The sequence below is a fragment of the Cupressus sempervirens genome, chromosome 1 (assembly GCF_028749045.1).
Source record: "Cupressus sempervirens isolate cs-2001-9-10 chromosome 1, ASM2874904v1, whole genome shotgun sequence".
Taxonomy (NCBI): Eukaryota; Viridiplantae; Streptophyta; class Pinopsida; order Cupressales; family Cupressaceae; genus Cupressus; species Cupressus sempervirens.
This window is the reverse complement of record NC_143118.1, coordinates 506,194,293-506,208,971: the sequence shown is the minus strand read 5'-3', so window position 1 is coordinate 506,208,971 and position 14,679 is coordinate 506,194,293.

The window sequence follows — 14,679 nt, the reverse complement described above, 5'->3', positions numbered from 1 at the left end:
AAGTTATTTTATTATGTTCTGTTTATCTCAGGCACTTTAGTGCTCTGTTCAAATTTTATTTCACATCCTTCGTTAGATATGTTTCCTAAATCTTGATTTGTTATGAGACCATGGAAGATGATTTAACATGAATATCAATGCTTTTAGTATAGTACAGTACAAAGAGTATGTTTTTGAAGTTTCTTTATCTATGTTTCTTTTGTGTTATTGATTTCTTTGTTGCGACGTTAGTGCAAATATTATCATGCAATTTTTAGAGGATTATCAATTATAAAAGTATTTTGAGTATTTAAAAATATTGAGTTTATATTACTGGTATACAGTGTAAGATAACGAGAATCTAATGAGAATTTTAATTTGTTCTTAATGCAGGAGATGAGTTTCCTCATGATTCTATCCATGTAGCATATTAGTTTTCTCCTTAGCAAATAATTTTGTGTCATATGTACTTAATCACTACAAAATTTACTATAACTAAATAGAAGAACAAAGCATGTAAATCTACAATTTTTCAAGAAGAACAAACTTGTATAGTTGTAAGCATGGGAGCCACTAGGGGCTTTAAAATCTTTGTTTCAACTTTAGCATTTTCACACTTTCAAAGACAAAGGGTGGAAAAAAAGGTGTGCTTTGGAACTAAAAAAAATAGTTGATGCATGGAGACTCAATCTTTTGCCCTTCCCATAACACAGTGGAAGTATATTTGTAGTCTCTTTACATAAATATTATTATGCACACAAGCAGTAAATAATTGATATGACTTGAAGAGGCCATATATTGTTTGGAGCATGTTTTAGACTCAATGCCTATTGTGGGTTGCATGTTAATGGCTGCTAGTTTCCAGCCTTTTGGTGACTGCCAAGTTATTTTTTTAGCAGTATGAATGTTAGGATTTTACACATCTCAGGAATGGAGAGCCACAAGATTGTATTGTTTGGATCATCCTGCTTTCTTTACGAATAATCTTCAACTGAACAATAAAGTTTTTTGCATCCATTTTTGAGTTCCATTAACTCCATCTACTCATCTTGCAACAACAAAATGGAGTGGTGAGTAATCATTAAGATGATATATAATTTTATATTTATTCAAAGAAGCTTTAAGGTGGATTGTTTTGATTTGTTCATGAATTTCATTCTACAACTAGTGAAGATATTGGATTGAACACTTGTTTATTATTTAAATATGAACTGGATAAATTCATCTTAATGTAAATATGAACTTAATAAATATTGACATCTAAATTTTTATGGTGCAGGTATAAGGTAATCAAGCTATTGGGGGATGGCACATATGGAAATGTTTGGAAGGCTGTTAATAGGCAGACTGATGAAATTGTAAGTAGTATGTGGCATCAATTTTGATGGTATCTTGGGAACATACAAGACAACTAGTTTGATTCTAATATCTATTTTCATAGAGCGTTTGCTTGGATTGTATTTTCATAGAGCGTTTGCTTGGATTGTAAAAGCTGGTATTTGTTGTCTCAAGTTGCTATTAAAAAAATGAAGAGAAAATATTACTCTTGGGATGAATGTATGAATCTTAGAGAAGTGAAAGTATGTTTTTCTTCACTCTTTGAAGTTGCTATTATTTTTTCTAGTTAATTTTGATCAAGAATAATTCCGTCAGTCAAGTGGTATTAATTATTCTTTGGATGCAGTCTTTGCGCAACATGCCAATATTGTAAAGCTCAAGGAGGTTATAAGACAAGATAACCACTTATATTTCTCTTCGAGTATATGGTGGGTTCAGCTATTTTAATACTTTGTTTTCCAAATCATTTCATGCTTGTTATCTGTAGCACTGAATAAATGCAATTTGTTATAGAACATAAAAGATATTTGGTAAGGACCCTGATATTTATTGTTTGCTAGACAAGAATACAATCTATATCAGACAATAAAAGATAGACTCAAGCTTTTTCCTGAGTCAAAAATATGGTATTGGTGCTTCCAAGTGTTCCAGGGTCTTGCTTATATTCATCATCATGGATATTTCCACCATGACCTTAAACCTGGTAAAATTTCTGAACTTGTTTTTACATTTCAGCAAGGTTTCTCAAAATAGATGTGATGCATTCTTCTTGTTTACAGCTAATTGCTGAAATCCACTAGATTGAAATATTATTGATTCTATGCATTAGCTATATCAAAATCTTATAGTTGACCAAAAATGAAAATCACTGGTGTACCTAGAGTAGTAATTTTTCACATCTTTGTTTACTTAGATACTTGTTGTAATTGAGTTATCTCCCTGGGTCCTTGATTATCAAGATTGTTGTTTATTGTATGCTAGCGATATGATACTTGGTATGATTCATGTTGGTAAATTAATAGTATTACAAATATATGTAGTATGTTTTTCATTTTTAAATAATGTTTTTGTTTTTGTTTTTGTTTTTTGCATATTATATTCTGTTAGGTTTATATTTTTCATCTTAGCCTCCATCTTTATAGATCTATTGCCTTCTTCATGTGTTCGTGATTAGGATTACTTTTCTCATTGATGTAATGAGCTATTCACTTTGTGGGATGAGTTATACTCTGTTTTCATAGCTTCTTTTACTTTTTGAAGAAAATTGTCTGAGGTCCCTTTATCAATCAAAAGAAAGTGGTTCATCTGTTGTATTGAAGTACATTGATTTTTTTTCACATAAATTTACTGTATTCTTGTGTACTCTGGACCACTAGATGGAATGCCCTTACTTTTCATGATGTTTTAGCTGCATTCTCCATCCTTAGCTCCAATGTTGCCATTACTAGGATTTTGATATCTACACCTTTAAAGAGAAATGCAAAGCTTGATCTTTGTATTGCCTTGTTTTAGGTTTAAGCTCTGTATGACCAGTTTGGGGCATGGGTTCAGATTTACATTGCATTTTTCTTCATTTATTATTTCACACAAGATCAATGAGGTTGGTGATGACAAGGAGTGTGAGCACTGTAACAATGCAAAATGTGAGTAGTATATTTGTAAATCATGTTTTGTTGTGTTTCATTGTGCACTATTTTAACATAAGCCCTTTCTTGTTAAATAGTTGTTAATTGTCCATTGTGTTTAGCAATGTCATTGGAGGAATTTTGCACTTGAAGTTAAACATTTCTTCTATTTCATATTAAAATATATTTTAATTTTTAAATATTAATGCATAGACTTTTTGCTTTTTCTTATGAGGGTTTATTTTCTGATCAATTTTGAGATATTTCCCCCCTAAAGCTAATTCTAAATTTCAAATTTGTATATATGATTTGTTTCAAGTTTAGATTGATCTAGTTTTTTTCAAGCATAGAAATAGCCATAATTCAAATGTACAGCTAGCATAGTGCTACTAAGTCAGGTAAGGATTTTTTTTGTAAATCCTTACTTAGGCTATGAAGTTTGACAATATCTAAATAGATTCATTTCCTTTGTTATTCATAATTCACACGATGCATTTATTCTATTTATTTTAATTTTCTCAATATAGTTTATGACTATAATTAGAGTGAATTCTATATATAGTTTATGATATTTCTTTGAGGCATTCTATAAAACAGTTCACATGCCTTGTGTATGATTTGACATTTTGCATCCATCTTGCACTCTCATTCGGCTAATGATGGATTACAGAGAGTGATCTGAAATGATGATGTTAAAAAACACATATAGTAAAATCCAAAATAAACTTGCATTACAAATGGATTGTGGAAATCTGATATTGTTAATTTTGCACGCATGTCTACCAGCACAGTCACAACTTAAACATATATAGCTGGTTGCTTTAGTAAGTTACTAAAGCAAACAACCATATAACTGATTTTTACCTTCTTGAAGACTTCTAATATTCAACTATATAATGACATACCTCATAAATTTGATATGCCTTTAAAACATTTTTAATAAAAGAAATAAACTTCGTCCAACGATTGAAACATCTAGGTTTTTCTATCTTAACTAATACCCCGTCTATTATATCTCTTAGCAAACTTAGAAAATTGACGAGTTTCACTCTAATTTCACTTATAAGGTTTTTTAGAAACCTCATAAAGTTGATACATTGAGTTTCCAACTTATTTATGAGTAGATCTATCAATTTTCTCAGTTTTTTTTAAAGCGTATCTAGAAATATTTTAAATTGAAGTTTAAGTTTAGAAAAAAGTTCTCTAATTGATTTGATATTATATATGTTTAAGTTGTGACTGTGCTGGTAGACATGCATGCAAAATTAACAATATCAAATTTCCACAATCTATTTGTAATGCAAGTTCATTTTGGATTTGACTGTGTGTGTTTTTTAGCATCATCATTTCAAACCACTCTCTGTAATCCATCATCAACCGGATGAGATTGCAGGATGGATGCAAAATGTCAAATCATATGCAAGGCATGTGGACTATTTTATAGAATGCCTAAAAAAATTTACACCCAGGCATTGGTCAAACTATTTCAACCAATGCATGGTAGTTTTCTACTAGCATTGGTCAAAATTTTGACCAATGCCTAGGTGTTTTCCACCATCTTGGGTATTTTCCACTAGGCCTTAGTAGAAATTTTGACCAATGCTTGGTGGCTTTTGACCAATACCTGACCAAGCATTGGTCAAAATTTTGACCAATGCCTGGTGGAAATTGCACGAGGGGCTTTGGAAAGTTTTCAACCAATGGATTTGTCAAAATTTTGACCAACCAGTATGTTGATTGAAATTTTGATGCAAAAAATTTCAACCAACTTGGGTCAAAAAATGAGCCCAAATGTACTAGTGATATCTGATCTAAGTGTCATATCTAATAGATTGATGAAGAGGATTTGAGAATTTGTTCATAACAAAAGAATCTAGAGGACAAGTTGAGTTATGAAGAGGAAACTACAAATGGACACTTGATTAATTGGACTTTGACAAGATGTATTGATTGTTTAAATCATGTTGCAAGAGGAGATGATAATTTTCGAGTCTTGAAAGTGTGAACAAAGATAGATCAAATACATAGGCTTGACCAAGTAATAGAGTAGAAGACTAATGAATTTTGATGTATATGTTGAGTGATGCTAGTGTCAACCAAGCCATAGTAAGTGCCAAGAAAAGTTAGTGTTGAGCGAGCATCAGTATGGACTGAGTGATAGTGCATGTGTTGAGAGAGAAGTTTTATAGTGACCGAGTAAACCAATGATGACCAAGTCTTAGAACAGGAACAAAATTTTAACTATTTATGAGGAATCATAGTTTCCAGCCGACTAAGTTGATTTCTTGGAATATGGAAAGTGTATTGAAGATGAGGATCAATGAGTTAGATCGTTTAATTCTAGGAGAGGATTAGGCAAATGACCTAAGAGATGGATTCCAAGAGAATTTTCTAGAAAAGAAGAGATAAACATAATGGAAAATAGATACAATGTATTTGATGGATCTAATCATAAACCCTAAGATCTACGGTGGTGTTTAAGTGGTAAAAGATCAGAATTACCTATTTAAGGAGGTATAGAGGAAAAATTTATGTATGGATAGAGAGGTTATGCATGTGTGAAGGAGTTCCAAAGAGTTGGAGTTATTGTTGATGTTGTTGACTGGTGAATCTAAGCAGAAGGCCGAATTGAATTGAGAAGTGAAGGGTGATTGCTTGAAGGGTTTCCAAGTGAATCAAATATTGAGATGACAATGGAGGCTAAACAATGAACCCATTTATGAATAGAACAAAGATCTATACATGCAAAGTGAGTTGTACTTAATAGATAAAACTTGTTGTTACTTTCTAACCATTGTGAATAGTATTTGAAATCCTTTAATCAAGGTTGACCTAACAGTCATAGTGACTTAACGATCTACATAAATCCTTTAATAGGGTGACATTCTAATGAAATGTTCTAAAGTCCTCTATCAAGGCCACTCTTCACAAGGTGATTAAATCCTTTAACAAGGTCATATTTAACAATGTGTATTGCAACCTTTAATAAGGTTGGCTCCTAACAGAGCTCTCTTTAGAAAAGTGAAAATTGGTGATATGTTGTTGGTGGGTTTTCCCAAATTGGGTTTCCATGTTAAATCCTAGTGTTAAACTTGTGTGGATGTTATTTTGATATTTACATTTTGCAAGTTTGTTATTTTAGAATAGTGGACAACTAGCTAATGTTATTGATAGTTTACAATAGAGAACAAGAAATGAAATGATGAGATCTGAAGTTGTTTAAGTGTTTTTTTGTTCAATTGGTACATCTAGACCTTGAAAAATTGATTCATTCCCCCCAGTTATTCTAAATATTCCAACAATTGGTATCAGAACATTGATACTTGTATAGAGAAGTTTGAAGCTACTCAAAGCTAAAGATCATGGCGTATCAAAGGCAAGTACCAAAGTTGAAAAAAGAGAATTTCCCTACATTGAAAATGTTGATGAGGCTACATATAGCTAGTATTGGTGATGTTGCAGTGGATTTTATAGACAATGCATATGTGGACATAACAACAGTCCCTTTGGTTGCTCAACAACTAAAAGAAAAGCAAGAACATAATCAGTCAATGTTGGAGATTGCTTCATCCCTAACCCATGTTGAGTTTGATGACCTAAAAGAGTGAAATAATTCAAAAGATATGTGGGATAAATTGAAGACCATCTATGGAGTAGATGATAATGTCTTAAGAGCCAAATTAGAAAGTCTAGGAGGTAAATTTGTTGAAATGAGAATGAAAGAAGGTGAGAACATAGTACAGTATTGTATAAGAATCAAAGAAGTTTTCAATGCTATTAGAGGAGCTAAAGGAATGATTGAAGATGAAACTATAATAAACAAGTTATTGAGAACTCTACTTCCTATATATGCTATTAGGGTTTCTACAATACAAGAACTAAGATGTACACCAAGTAATGCCCTAACTCTGGAAAGTGTAATTAGTAGGCCTACTACTTTTGAGATGTCTAATATTGATAATTACACTCCTTCTACTATTGAATATGATTTTAAATCACAACTAGTTCTTAGCAAGAAAGGAAAGAGGAAACATGTGAAAAGTGATAGTGATACTTCTAACGATGAACTTGATGAACTTGAAGCACCGATAACTAGGAAATTTGGAAGAAGCAAAGGAAAAAAAAAGGTAAACTTCCCATAATCTATTCTTCATTCAAAAAATTTAGTCATATTCCCACTAGGTGTCCTAATAGATAAGAAAAGGATGAAAGGAATGATAGAAAGTACAAAGCAAGAAGAGATGACTGAGACTTCAAGAAGAACAAGGACTACAAGGAAATAGGTAAAAAATCTTGTTATATTGTTGACGAAGAAACTGATACTAAATCTAAAAGTAATGATGAAGAGGTAGTCTATGTTGCTATGAAAGAAGATTCTAATGAAGATGAGAAAATTACTTTAATCTCTTATGTGAATAAAAGTGATAGATGGATAATTGATAGTGTTTTCTCTAATCACATGACTTTTGATAGAAGTATATTTGAGGGAATTGGACCCTACAAGGGTGGTTGTGTTAAATTTGGTAATTATGTTCCATGTCTTGTAAAGGGTAAAGGGACAATTCAAGTAATGGATAAGATAAAATGTGAAAATGTTTATTTGGTTGAAGGACTTAACTATAATCAGGGTACAAAGTTGTATTCCATCATAGAAAGGCCAAAAAAAATTATAGTGATGGTAAAATGATTGGAAGCGGTGATCAAAATAGACATAACCTTTTCTATCTATATTTATCTAATGAGACATGTACATTTGCACAACATGAACATATATGGTTATGGCACAAGAGGTTATGTCATGTAAATTTTAACAATTTGGTTAACATTAGTAAAATGAAAAAAGTAAGAGGTTTTCCAAAATTGAAGAAACATGACAACGCTATAAGTAAATAATGTCAACTGGGAAAAATGACAAAGTCTAGTTTCAAGAGTAAAACATATTCATCTAATGATATTTTGAAATTGGTTCATAGTGACTTATGTGGACCCATTGGTGTCAAAATTTATTGTGGAGAAAAATATTTCATTCTATTTGTTGATGACTATTATAGAATGATGACTGTAATGTTTCTTAAAGAAAAATTTGATTATTTTCAATTGTTTAAGTGGTATTTGGCCAGAGTTGAAAAAAAGATAGGGAAGAGTCTAAAGTTCTTGAGATCTAATAGAGGTGGTGAAATCATTTCCAATGAGTTTAACATATTTTGTAATGATAGAGGAATCAAAAGATAGGTATCTTCACCTAGGATCCCTCCTAGAAATTGAATAGATCAATTATGGATTGTTCTAGAACATTGATGATGGAGAAGAATGTGTCACATAAATATTAGAGAGAAATTGTAAGTGCAGTTGTTTATACTCTGAATAGATTACAAGTTAACAAAGTTGTGGGAAATCCAAATGTGAAAGTTGATAAATATATAGAGAAGAATGAAGTTGAATGTAATACAGATCTTGAAGATTATAGTTCATTCATATATGTGAATGATAGTGCTCCAAGAACTCCACTTGAATAAGAAAATAAAGTTGCACATCCTCAACAGTCTGGGAGTGTTAAGTTGCAATAGCTAGTTGTTGAGTAGAAGACAATGGGTGCTGAGAAATAGGTAAATGGTGCTGAGTCACAAATAGAGGAAGAAAAACATCAGAAAGACAATGCTAAGCATGCAAAACATGAACTAGAACTTGAGCAAGGGAGAGATGATGAGCTTGAAATCATTTTTCAAGATAGATCTTGTTGGTTCCCAAATTAGCAGATTATGTTTCCTATGGAATAATGATCCAATTATGGGAATTCCTAATAGAAATTTTCCAACTGATAGGTTCCACTCTAACTGAATGCAAATGTTTGTAATTTTGGCTCTATAGAAAAAAGGCTGGTGCACCTAAACCTCACACCCTAGAGGCTTCTTAAAGAAAATAACTTGGGGGAATTGGGTGTTTTAAGGGGTTTTAAAAGTAGATTAAAGTTTGTGGATGTAATATATATAAGTATAAAATTTATGTCAACCTTTTTCACTTGGATGTATGCCATTTCTACAATCAGCATGAAGACTCAAAACAATAATCAATAGACCAGTGCCTTAACTAATGGATTATTTATCATTCTTCTATCAATCATTCACATCACCTAGGTATAGTGTGTTAGCCACAAGATGGACTCATTGGGAAACTCAATATCCAATTAGAAGACTTTGAACTGGCACTTCTACTAGTTGATTAGCAATTTCTTGCCCTTTGATAGCTTTCCATTCGACATGCTCAATGTCAAACTCACTCAAGATCATGACCCATTTAGCTAACCTTCCTTTAAAGGAAGTCTTACTGAGTAAATATTTCAATGGATCACTTTTTGCAATCATGCGTGTAGTATTAGCAAGCACATAGTGGCACAACTTTTGGGAAGCAAAAACAATTGCTAAGCAAGCTTTCTTAATCATGTTATACTTTATCTCATATGAGATCAATGTGCAATTGAGGTAGTAGATAGCTTGTTCTTTATTATCATGAGCCAACAAAATACCTAGAGATGAGTCTATCACAGAGATCTATAAGATCAAAGGCTTCCCATAAATGGGAGGCATCAATACTGGTGGATTAGCAAGATACTACTTTATTTGTGTAAAGATTTTATCACAATTGGTGTTTCAATCCTATTTCACACCTATATGTAAAGTTTTATTGAATGGTTGTGATTTAGTAGCCAATTGTGATATCAATCGACTGATAGATTGAAGTCTTCCTTGTAGCCCTCTCATCTAAATGATGTTGCAAGTTGCAAGATTTTTTATTATAGCATGAACCTTTTCTGGGTCCACCTCGATTCTCTTTGAAAATATAATGTAACCAAGAAACTTACCTAATGTGACACCAAAAGCACATTTCTTTGGATTCAACCTGAGACTAAATCTTTCCATGCAATCTAGGATAGGTCCCAAATCTTTAAGATGAGTAATTCTTTGCATACTTTTGACTAAGGTGTCATCGACATAGTCCTCCATTGTTTTATGCATCATGTCATGGAAAATTGTCTTTGCAGCTCATTGATATGTGGCGCCAACATTCTTTAGACCAAATGGCATCACATTTCAACAAAAAGTACCCCATGCACAAGTGAAAGTAGTTTTCTCCTAATCTTTTGTTTCCATTTTTATCTGATTATAACTAGAAAAACCATCCATTAGTGAGTACATTCACTATCATGTCAATGTTGTGGAGTGGAAAGTCATCCTTAGGACATGCTTTATTCAAATCTCAAAAATCTGTGAAAATCTTGATAGACTTATCATGTTTGGAGACTGGAACTATGTTTGAAGCTCATTCAACATAATCAATAGCATGGATGAAACCAAATTTGAGGAGCTTTTCTAACTCATCTTTAACAAGTAATGCCACATGAGGATGCATTTTTTTGAGCTTTTGTTTGACAGGTTTCACTCTTGGTGCAATAGACAAATGATGCATTGCCGGACCAAGATCTAAGCCCGACATATCAAAGTAAGATCATGAAAAGTTAATTTTCTTCTCCCAGAAGAAGGTGAAAAATTCTTCTATTTATGTGAATGATCTGGGGATGCTCTTCAATTCCTAGATTGATGGGCTATGTTGGCTCTATCAACATTATTGATCTTTCCCAAAAGTGACTTGGAAGTGCATCAAATATCTCATCTTTAGGTACCTTAGAGAGGTTTGCACCATCAGATACATCTTTTATTGTGACTATTTTTTGTTTTACCATCGAAACATCTATTCTTTTTTCTTTTAATTGTATGACTGAGATATTTGATGTCAACTTCAATCATATTAACACTCTATGCATTGGTGGAAGATGCTATCGGTTTGACAATGTTTAAGTAGAAGGAAAGATCATAGTCATTAAGGAACATAGGGACTTCACTAGATGAATTTTTGGAGGTCCAATCTATTAACTCGAGATATGTGAGTTAGAGAGAAGTGGTGGGTTCGATGGAATTCACAGTATAGTCACCAAATGTGTGGATAAGTAATTTGAGACCTAGAGAGATTTTATCCAAAGGTTTGTTTGAATCCCTTTGGGTTCTAACTACATTAATCAAAGACACATCAACATTAGAAAGATGAGACTCATCCAACCAAACCCTAGATTATTCACCTATTTTGACTTGATTTTTATATGCATGCACAGAAGTTGCCTATGAGAGAGAATCAAATTCATATTCTTGAGAGTTTGTGTTGCATGAAATTAGATCATAAAATTCTCTAGTAGTTATTGGAACCCATTCTTTGCTCTCATTATCATTCTATTTTTTATAGAGGTGTTCCTCAATTACAGTATGACTAGATTGATCATATTCTTGCTAACTTTGGGAAGCATCATCAGTATCATTAGAGGCATCACTATCAGCTCCAATAGTACTGACACATTGTACAAAATCGTCTGGATCTATAAAGAATGTAGTAAGATATAGTGGAATAGGATGAGGAAAAGTATCCTCATCATTGGACCTTTCAATTTGGTTATCCAATTTAGGTAGTGACTCATGTTTAGATGAAGTATCAAATTCTAGAACAAACATATTGATCCCTAGATGAAAAGGAACCTTCTTGAAGCCCAAACCCATTGTGTTATTAAGTCTTCTAAATTTTGCTTTAATTGGACTGATCAAACCATTTTTGTTGCATTCTATAGGACCCTTTCCTTCATAAACAAGGTTTTTTATCAGTTTAAGACCTCATCCATACTTTTTTGTAGTGATCTCATGAGCCTGATTTACGAGATTGGCTAGGGTTTCCTCTTTTTATAAACCTATTGTGATAGATCTATCTTTATCGTCATCCTCTAGAGGTATTATGGCCTTGACAAAGGATCCATTGAACTTAGTCTTAGGTGCAAACAAAAAGAGTTCCTTTGTTTCAAAAGGTCTCTTATAATGGCAGGGAGATTCAGGAAGAGAAGTCAAAGATAAAATTATTTCAATTTGGTACCCTTCCATCCCAGCTTTAGTTAATTTGAGAGTCTTCTTTATTTCTTGAAGCTTGATGACTTGACTATCTATAGACTCTCTATTGGTAGGAACAAGACTATTAGTAGTTTTAAGCATGTTGCAAGTGTAACCAGTATTGTAACTTTAGACCCCTAGAATGGAAATTTGATGCATTGATGGTACATTGAAGATGTTTCTTACATTTCATGAATCCATTGCTACCCTAACAATATGTTGTATGCTAAGGGAATGTCAAGGACTTGACATGTAACATTTCTTTCTATAGGAGCAACTTGTAAAGGAAACACCACAAGACCTAAGGATTTGCATTCTACTCCATTATAAGCTTTGATTGTTATCTTGTGATGAGGATCAATATATTCTTCTACAAAACCTAGCTACTTAAGAAAGGTGGCAAAAAAAATATTAAGGCTAGCTCCATTATCTATTAGCACTCATCGAACATGTTTTTGATGTATCGTGACTTCAAAATGCAACAGTTGATTGTGAGTATGACTCAAAGAATTATCATCTTCCTATAAAAATGATAGATAATGAAGTCAAGTCAAGTGACCTACCATAGACTAAAATTTTTCAAGATCAAGATCTTGAGGTACACTTGCCTCGTTGAGGGCTTTGTCAAGAATCTACCTATGAGCAGATGAGATCTTGAGTAGTTCAAAAATCATTATTTGAGCATTTTTCTATTGCAATCTTCATGTTTTTGCTAGAAGGACCAGCAACGGGGTTGTCTCTATTTTGTTCTAACTCGGGAGCATAAGGCATAGGGCCTTTGAGGACTACCTTAGTGCACAAGCACATGACTACATTAGCACAAGATTGGGATGATTCTTGAATTGATGTGAGAGATGTAGCACCTCTGAGGATGAATGGAGTCCTAGGTTTTGTATTGTCTTGTTTCCCTTTGATTGTGATAACATCACAATATTTGAATTCTAAAGGTTCAACCATGTTGATGATGGGATAATCATTGGTGTACATGTAATTGACCTTTTGTTTAGATCTCTCCACCTTTCCATAGGGTGGAAAAGGTTCTTTAAAAGCTTTATGGTTAGAGTTCCTTTTATGTCCATCCACAATTAATTCACCATTATCAATGAGATTTTGAATCTTATGACACAAGTTAATACAACCTTGTTTTGATGAAAGTCACAATATGCATTCTCTTTCCACCACATAGGTTGAGGTTGTGGATCATAAGGACATGTAATCCATTGGAGTAAGAGATTTATTCTGGAGTAATATTTTGTAGACTACATCGAGGGGTTCACCTAGAGGTGTAAATTTGTGTGGGGCTCGAGAAACCCAAGAGTTATTCTTTGCTTTATTTCTAAACATCTTGTTACCCATAGTGAGTTGTTCAGTGGTTTTAGACACTTTTAAGTTATTAGTGAGGTTAAATATTTTTTTAGATGGTTTAGGAGTGATATTGTCCACTACTCCATCGTGAACTACCTCTCAATTTTTGTTAACAAACCTAGGCTTGTCTTTGGTAGAATGATATCCTTGTTTAGTATCCTTTTGAAGGGTGATTTCACCCTTTTTCACCATGAATCCTTCATATGACTATTTCACCTCTTTCCCTAGCTTGGGTACTCTTGAGGAGTCAGTCCTTGAGGATCACTTTCACTTGCTTCACATTCCTTTCTTATCCATTTTTGCTTATCCACTGGCTTGTTTCTCCATCATGTCCTATACCTTGCTAGACATTAGGAGAAAATGATGTGATCTTGCTCGAGAACTAGTAATCTCTAAAACTTCCAAAAAATTCCAAAAAAAATCATATATGAGCCTGAAAAAATCTTAAAAATCAGAAAATGTCCTAAAAAAATGATCATCTTAGTGAAAACCTCACTTTGATGTATCACCAAAAAAAAAAAAAATCTGTCAAAGTGGTGAAAACCTGGAAACAGACACTACTTGAAACCCTCACACCTATGTCTATCAGTCTCAATCATCCACTTCGCTACACATTTCCTGGCTTGGAATTGTTTCTTGTCCTCATCTTGGGGGCATAGCTACTTAGCCTATTGAGGTATTCTTGTGCATTAGGGTTTCTTTGACAACTCACAAAATAGTGTTTCTCAACACTTCCCCCACTTTGACATCAAGTGTTTTTCAACACTTTATAGATAGTTTACCTACGGTCTCCGATGTCGTGATATTTCTCACTATCAGAACCAAGTCTTGAAGAAATGGCCAAGTGACTTGCACACACGCACTTTAACACTTAAATGACTGAGCTATGCTGATCTTTATCTACTTTGTGTGCTATCTATGATGATTTCTTTACTATATGTTCCATCCCTAATAGTCTTTCAAGGATGTCATTGACTAGAAGACTGGGGGCATGGGGCATGTTTTCTTGATTTCTGCTTGTGGGTATACTTTGTTTATCTATAGTGTTGTAAGCATTTATGCTTGATCTATTCAACATTTTGACTTACAAATGTATCATCCTTGACTGTTTCGCAAGACCGCACTTGGGGTTTATCCTGGCGCTTATGCCTTGATACAGGTGTAATCTTGCTAAATTAAACTTAGGGAATCTAATCACGTAGTTATCTTAACTTACATATCTCTAATGCTTAGATTGGATTTCCACATACCTATCTAATATCGATCATATTCATATCCTCATAGTTATACTAGTGATGGTTGTATGATCTCATGATGTCCCTAATAAATGCTCAATGATGAAATTAAGAGTCTAAATGTTATGCGCTTCTTGCTGGTAAACCACTTTGCATATT